The sequence below is a fragment of the Rousettus aegyptiacus genome, unplaced genomic scaffold (genome assembly GCF_014176215.1).
Source record: "Rousettus aegyptiacus isolate mRouAeg1 unplaced genomic scaffold, mRouAeg1.p scaffold_m13_p_7, whole genome shotgun sequence".
Classification (NCBI taxonomy): domain Eukaryota; kingdom Metazoa; phylum Chordata; class Mammalia; order Chiroptera; family Pteropodidae; genus Rousettus; species Rousettus aegyptiacus.
The window spans coordinates 88,866,199-88,873,833 of NW_023416310.1; the positions used below are offsets into that span (position 1 = coordinate 88,866,199).

The following is a 7,635-nucleotide window of genomic DNA, read 5'->3' on the forward strand; positions in this document are numbered from 1 at the left end:
TCCTTGGGCAACCTTCTTGACCTCCTGGAGTCTATTTGTCCTACCTGTAAATCAAGGATATATATGAACAGACCTCTCAGGGTTGGCCTTAGCGCTCAATGTAAAGATGTATTAGCTCATTGTACATACATGTTATTGGGTCTGAGATTTCTACAACTGTGTTCTGTTGTAGAAATCTGACCTTTGTCCCTTACTAGCTGAGTGGGGTGATGGTGCCACTGTGTTTACCTTTAAAGCAGAAGTGATAATACTTCCTAATTCCTCTTCTTTAAAATGGAGGTGATATTAAGTAGATAAAAAATATTAATTACCTAATATATATAATATTTTCTTATCAAGGAGCTTATATAAAAGAAGAATTTATAAAAAGAGAGTTTTTGAGTCAATTTTGTTCCACCCTTATTAAATCTCAAACTTTGCGGAACAGAGAATTACTGGAGACTAGAGTGTAAGGCCAGCGCTCCCAGAAAAGGCCCCAAGGCTTGCCCAGGGGCAGGTCCCCACCCCTAGCTCCCGCCTGCGAGCCACCTGAGGCCCATGGACCAATCCGCGGGTGCCAGGACTGCACTCATGGTGCCAAACCGCTGCACCAAGGAAAGAGCTCCACGCTATGCTTTTTGCCTTTTTTGAATCTTCCCCTTTCTGAACGCAACCCTTAAAACCCTGCCCCCACCCCACCCAGGTGTGACTTTTCTGGTCTCTTTCCTCGGGACCAGTGAACCTCGCCAGGGACCGCTTGCCTATCAGTAAAGAACGCCTGTTATTCCTGAGTCAGACTCTGTCTGTTGAGCGGCTGAACCTTACATAGAGATCGCTTCTCACCACTCTCTAAGTGACCAAAGAACAGAAACCAATTTTCTATTTGTGGGGCATGTGTTTTGTTGATGCATTAATAACCTAGGCACTGGAAATTCAGGTCAGGGATTTGGGGGGAAACTGAAGAAATTGCCGTCAGCCTTTTGGGACTCTAAGTTTTTAAAACAAAAAGGAGCTCTTGCTTCTGAAATTCAAGAGAAAACTGCCTTTAATGAGTGCCAGCAGCCAGGGTCCCAGAAGAGACCAGAGAAACGATGCTGTGTTTCTATCTTGCATTGTTTGCTTTGGAAAGAGAATGGTATCCTCAAAGGCTCAGATCTCCAGTCGCACAGTCAGCTGTCAACTGACTGCTCAGAGGCACAAGCTCTGATGTCTCTGGGGACCTGCCCCGACCTCTTCTGCCTGAGGCCTGAGATCCTACCAGGAGTGAAGGACTGAGACAGCCCCCGGGAAGTGCAGGTCACAGACGCAAACTAGAGGTCACAATGGAAGAGGGGAAGTAGTGGTAATAACAACAATGATAAAAATTGGGCCTTTCCTATGGCCATGCCACCCTGAACAAGCCCGATCCCATCTGATCTCGGAAGCTAAGCAGGGTCGGGCCTGGTTAGTATTTGGATGGGAGACCACCTAGGAAGACCAGGTGCTGTAGGCATAAAAAAAAGGAAAGAAAAGGAAAGAAAAGGAAAGAAAAGAAAAGGAAAGGAAAGGGAAGGGAAGGGAAGGGAAGGGAAGGGAGGGGAGGGGAGGGGAGGGGAGGAAGGAAGGAAGGAAGGAAGGAAGGAAGGAAGGAAGGAAGGAAAGAAAGAAAGAAAGAAAGAAAGAAAGAAAGAAAGAAAGAAAGAAAGAAAGAAAGAAAGAAAGAAAGAAAGAAAGAAAGAAAAACTGGGCACTTTCTCTGTACCAGGCTACATGCTAAGTGCTCTTTGTGCCTGACTGCACACTAGTGATGCAGGGATTGTCATCATCACCATTTTAAAAGAAAGGAAACTAAGGTTCAGAGATGTCAAGTAACTTTGCCAGGAGCACGCATTAGTAAGTAGGGGAGCCAGAATTTGAACCCTGGAGCCCACATTCTTAAAACATGGTGACCACTGTCTATCAAATGTGTGAGGATTTACCTTTTGAGTATAAGATTTACTCCCAAAAACATTCCAAAGCCACCTGTACAAAGACCTCTTGAATACTACTATGTGTGGGAAAGGAGCCTAGAAGCCTAATCCCTACTAAGACTCGTGAATCTCCTCTGTGGTACCCTTGTCAAGTGATCACCAGCAGTACCTGCCTTCATACCTTCAATAACACAGACCTTACCTATCTTTTAAGAGCTTCGGCTATAGAAAATCCTATACTGAGCTAAAATATGTCTCCCTAAAATGTCTAGCCATTGTTTGTTTCTGCCCTGTGGGATGGCACAAATTTTAACCTTTACTCCACCTAACAGTCCTCTTTGGAACTTTGGAAACAACAGTTATGACTCCTTCAGATGCTACCCCTACCTCCCCCCATCTCACCCCACTCCCACATGCAAAAAAAAAAAAACAAAAAACAAAAAACAAAAAACAAAACTTGAGGCATTTATTTACTGTCCACACTCTCAACAAACACTGCCTGAATACCTACCACAGATCAAACATGTTGCTATCTATGTTCTAAGGGGACTATGATGCTTAAATTCTAAAGAAGATAAAAGTACACACAAATGATTCTATTACAAGGAATAAAATCACAAAACTATAAGAATACATGAAAGAGTGCTGTACAGGTTCAGAGGAGATATCTTTTCCAGCTGCGTCACATGTGATGAAAACGTAGAGATGTGTTCTGAAGAAGAAATATTACTGACCATCTGCTGTCACAAAGAACTGGGCAGTTGGAGAGTCATGGGCACTGTAACAATGAGAGTACTGAACTTGGAATGGATCTGGGACACTGTGCCCGTCCTCTCCCTGCACCTGATTGTCCTCATCTGTAAACTAGTAACACCTGTCCTGCCAATCCCCAAGTTTCCATATGGACCAGGTGCAGGGGTATTGAAATAAGATGCTAACGAGAGAAAAATGTCCTGGGTGTGCAAGGAACTGTTAAACACTATTTCCTACTTGGAGATTATTCTGACACTGGTGAGAGCTGGAGGAATCAGAAGACACGTGCTTTGGTGAGAGCCTACTGCGGGGTCTTCTATTCCAGCACAAGCAGGAGAAGAAAGAAAACTGAATGCCAGAGCGAAGCAACATGGCCTAAATGTGAGCCAAGGCAACCAAATAACAGCCTCGGTTCCTCGGCACCATCTCATTACAGAATAATCCTCTAAGACGTGATCAAAGAAAGGATCAACAGCTCAAACATATTACCAGCCACCTAAGCCTTTAGTGGAGAAGGCCTACTGAGAGATTAAGACACTTAGGACATGTCTGAGAGGTTTTCCTGCCGTTGGAGCTTTACTAATTGATATCCAAGCCTCAGCAACCGCTCCATCTGGCTCATTATTACCACCACCTGAGAAAGGAGAGCCCACCCTCATGGAGAGTCATGGGTCCAAAGCAGAGAGCTGAGGGAAGTGCACGCTGAGATTTGCTGCAAAGTCACACGTGACACCTTTGTGCCTCTAATCAACCTACACAGATACACTCTTGACTATGTACAAGTTCCATGTCCAAAAAGTCAATCAAACATCAAGAGGCATTTATGGGGCACTATATGAATCAGGACTCTTACAGGTGTAAAGGGAAGAGAGGTCCAACTAAAACTGGCTTAAGGACAGAGTAAATTAGTTGGTTCATTTAACTAAAAGGCTGGAGATCATGGTTTGAGGCTAGCTGGATGCAGGTGCTCAAACAGCATCACTGGGAATCTGGCTCTCTCCTGCTCTTGTTCTAATATCCTCAGTACTGGCTTCATCATTTTTGTTTCATTTTGGTGGGGGGAGGAGAGAGCGGGTTCTCCTATTTCCACCCTCAAAACACTAAGTCTAACAAATTATGACTGGATGGATTTGAGTTATGATGCTTATTGCTGAGCAACTCCCTATTCAGGAGCTGGGGTGTATTGATAAAGGAGCCCTCTGTCAAGCCCTCCCACCTTTGGATCTTGGGCTAAGCTCGCCCAGACCACCTGGTCTGACAGTGGTGGAGGTGAGGGGTGCTTCTCGTGGAAAATCCAGGTACTGGTACCAGAAGAATGATGAATGCATGCTGATTGGACAAAAACAGCATATGTCTTACTCTCAAAACTCTTCTGGTAAAAATCCAAAAAAGAAGCCCACAAAAGGCCATATTTTTGTCATCAAAGGAACTATTCTTTCCTTAAGAGGAAGTTGCTACATGAAAAATTAATAGAAAACTGAATTGATGGTAACAAATAATCTAAAGTGTGCACTACACATTATAAGTCTAAAGCACGATGTTTGGCTTGGAGCTAAATCCCAGTACCAGTTACCTTCTAGATGTAAAGGGAATTCAATGCAAAGATTTAATATTTTAAAGACTGCTCTGGTTTCCGTGTAATGGACTATGGGTAGAGTATAAAAGTAGAAGAGCCAGAGAAGAAAAAATGATCGATTAAAGAAAAGTAGAAAAGTAACAGGTGATCCTTGAGGAAAACATAAGGCGAGACAGAGAATGGGCCAAAAGCGAGTTAGTTAAGGGGAGCCATGAGCATATTACGAGTACTGGTGGGAACCCCTCGGTGGCTCCTGACTATAATGGAGTAATTTGTATCTGACAAACCCTCCTATTGAGAACTATAAAGACTGGATCAAAAATAAAATAAGGTATTGAAAGGTGATGGGGAGAAATCAAGGCAGCCATGATTTGAAGGCCAGAAGAAAGGAAAACATATTGAAGTGGGTCCTGAATCGATGCTTTCTCCACTCAGGGCATTTCTGGATTGTTGTTGCAGAACAAAAAGTCAAGACCTAGAGCTTACAGCAGTTTCACTGGGTGAGAACAAAAAATTAAAAAGTTACAGGCAGCCAGAAATGGAGGAGCCAATATCCTAGAGGGAAAGGAACCACAGAGAAGTGAGCCCAACATTCTTCTTGTAATTCCTCATCAGTGCATTTGCCAGATTCTCAGATGCACGTGTATGTGGTGAGAGTCTAGGAAGCCAAGCAAACGTTGATAACCTCTTCTAGGAAGTAGAATTGATTTTACTCTCTTTGAGTGAGAGCTGTACTTACTCACTTCGAAAGAACAGAGTATGGGGATAAAAAAATAGTGGCTGTACAGTGGAGATATCTGCCAGATACTATCGTAACCAAATGATGAAGTTGAACATCCACAGTGATCAATCATAGTGATATTGCGAACCTGCTGTCATGTGACAAGAAGGGCACTTCTCTGCTGTGATATTCTGCCCCAAACTCATAACCTCCATCCAACCATGAGAAAAAAATAATGGAAACTCAAACTGAGTGACATTGTACAAAATACCTGACCAGCACTCTTCAAAATTGCTAAGGTCACAAAAAAACAAGACGAAATCTGTCAAAATTCAGAGACTAAAAAGACATGATGCCTAAGTGTAATGTGGTAACCTGGATTGGAAACTGGAACTGTAAAAGGACAATAAGGGGAAAAAAAAAAAATCCAAGTAGAGTCTATAGTTTAGTTAAAACTAAAGTACAAATATTGCTTCCTAAGTTTTGACAAATGGACAATGTTATGTAAGATGTTAACATTAGGGAAAACCAGGTGAAGGGTATATGGGAACTTTTCTGCATGTCTAAAAATAAAACAGAATCAATGATAATACGGTGGGGGTACTTTAGGGAGAAAGGTCAGGGAAGGTTTCATCACAAAATAAAATAAAAAGATTATTTTTGAAAAAGCAGCTGTTCAGAGGTGAAAAATCTGAGCCATGATTTTAGCAGTCCCATAGAGATAGGAAAACAAAAGCTGGAGTTCAGGGCCCACCAAAGATAAGGTACTGGCTCCTGGTTGAGACCCCAGTGGGTTATGCCCTAGGAATAAGGCAAACCAGGAATAAATAATCCTCACAAAACCTGAAACACAGCTTCAAGTCATCTCAATCCATGGCTGGATCAGGTAATCTGTCCGTACTTTTCCAGCTACAAGGAAATGTAATCATTTCTAGAAGATAACATGAGTCAGAGCCCCTATAATATTTGATATACGATTTAAAGTATTCGCTGCAAAAATACCAGGCATAATAGTAAATAGGAATAAATGACCTAAATCCAATAAAATAAAATATCTTGCAATAGAAACATACCTATAGATAACCCAGGTCCTAGTATTATCAAACAGGAACTATAAAATAATTATGTAATATGTTCTAGAAAATAGATGAAAAGATAGAGAATTTCTCCTGAACCTGAACCTGAAAATTAAAACAATTGAACTTAATTTGATAGATAAGTATAAAACCAGATTGAATGCAGAATTGAATATTAGTCAAAAGAATAGAAAAGATCCAGATGGGTGCAGAGAGAGAGAGAAAGAATAGGATATGCAGAAACGAGCATACGCGTCACGTGGAACATAAAGAAAAAGTCTCACATATGTGAAACTGGGATTCTAGATGGAGAAGCGAGAGCGAAGAAGCAATAATTAAATACTGACTATTGATGAAATACATCAAGACGCAAATGCAAAAAGCTCTATGAGCCCGAAGCAGAATATTTATAAAGAAAACCACACCTGGGCAGCACTGCGGACTGGAGCAGGATGAGAGCGCAGAGGATGGGAGGTTCAGTCCTGGTATGACCAGGACAACGCAGAGCGCAGGGCGTGGAAGGGGCCCTGGGCACCTCTCTGCTTCAGCAGGGCTGCGTGTTCCAGAAAGGTAAAGCCCCTCCCTCCACAGGGTCCAAAGGAACAAAACACCAAAGTTTTTGCAATACCCACTTTTTAAATGTAAAATATCAATGTTGGATGCCAGATCAAAGTTCAGAGGAAGGAAAGGATATTGATACCACTGTGTTGAAACCAAGACGAAAACAGCAAAGGATTTTCTCTGGTCTTTAAAACGGAAAAGCCATCTCTGTTACATCTGTGTGGTCGGTCTGGAGAAAATGAACGAGTTCTGTTCATGAATATACATAAAGTAAATGATTCTCTTGCTCTAAGTTATTTTTAAAAGAAAAACTTAATTTTACAATTTTGAGCTGAGAGCATAATAAATGTGTTTTGAGAATTGTCCTAAAGCACAAAAGTGGAAAGATTATTATTTTCAAACTTGACTCTTCAACTAAATGACACAAATTATACATCTTTTGTGAATATAATATGAGATTGATATAATCAATGGCATGCAGCCTGGTGAGAAATTGTCTATTGAGAAAGTTTAGGATAAAATTTTCTTTTATTCAGTCTGTCCTATTTAGTTCTCAAGTAAATTGTGTTTCATTCCTGAGGAAAAAGAAAAAGAAAACCAAACCTAGGTACATCATATAAAATTGATGAAAACCAAAGACAGTAAAATATTAAAAACCAGCAAGAAAAAAAGATACATTGCCTTTAAAGTGTCAAAAATAAGACTTATAGCTGACTTTTCAAAGATATGATGTAAGGCAGAAAAGAATGGAATGAAACCATTAAATAGCACACTTCCAAACATCTCTAAGGATCTCATATTTTAACTAGAAAATATTTTAAACTAAATAATATTGAAAATATAACAACTTATGGGATGCCTATACAGTAAAGCTCAGAAGAAAATACAAAGCCTTCTGTGTGTGTGTGTGTGTGTGTGTGTGTGTGTGTGTGTGAAGAGAAAAAGACAAGCAAATTAACTGCCCCCAAATATGTATTAGTTGAGAGGGAAAAAAAAAATAGAAAACAAATTTATAACATA

General features: G+C 40.9%; 1 non-coding gene across 1 annotated transcript; it reads left to right on the forward strand.

The window, feature by feature from the left end:
- Positions 1 to 1,352: 1,352 nt before the first annotated feature.
- Positions 1,353 to 1,471, forward strand: LOC118606300. The gene has a single exon (XR_004952323.1). It is a non-coding gene; the product is annotated as a 5S ribosomal RNA (ribosomal RNA).
- The last annotated feature ends 6,164 nt before the right edge of the window (positions 1,472 to 7,635 follow it).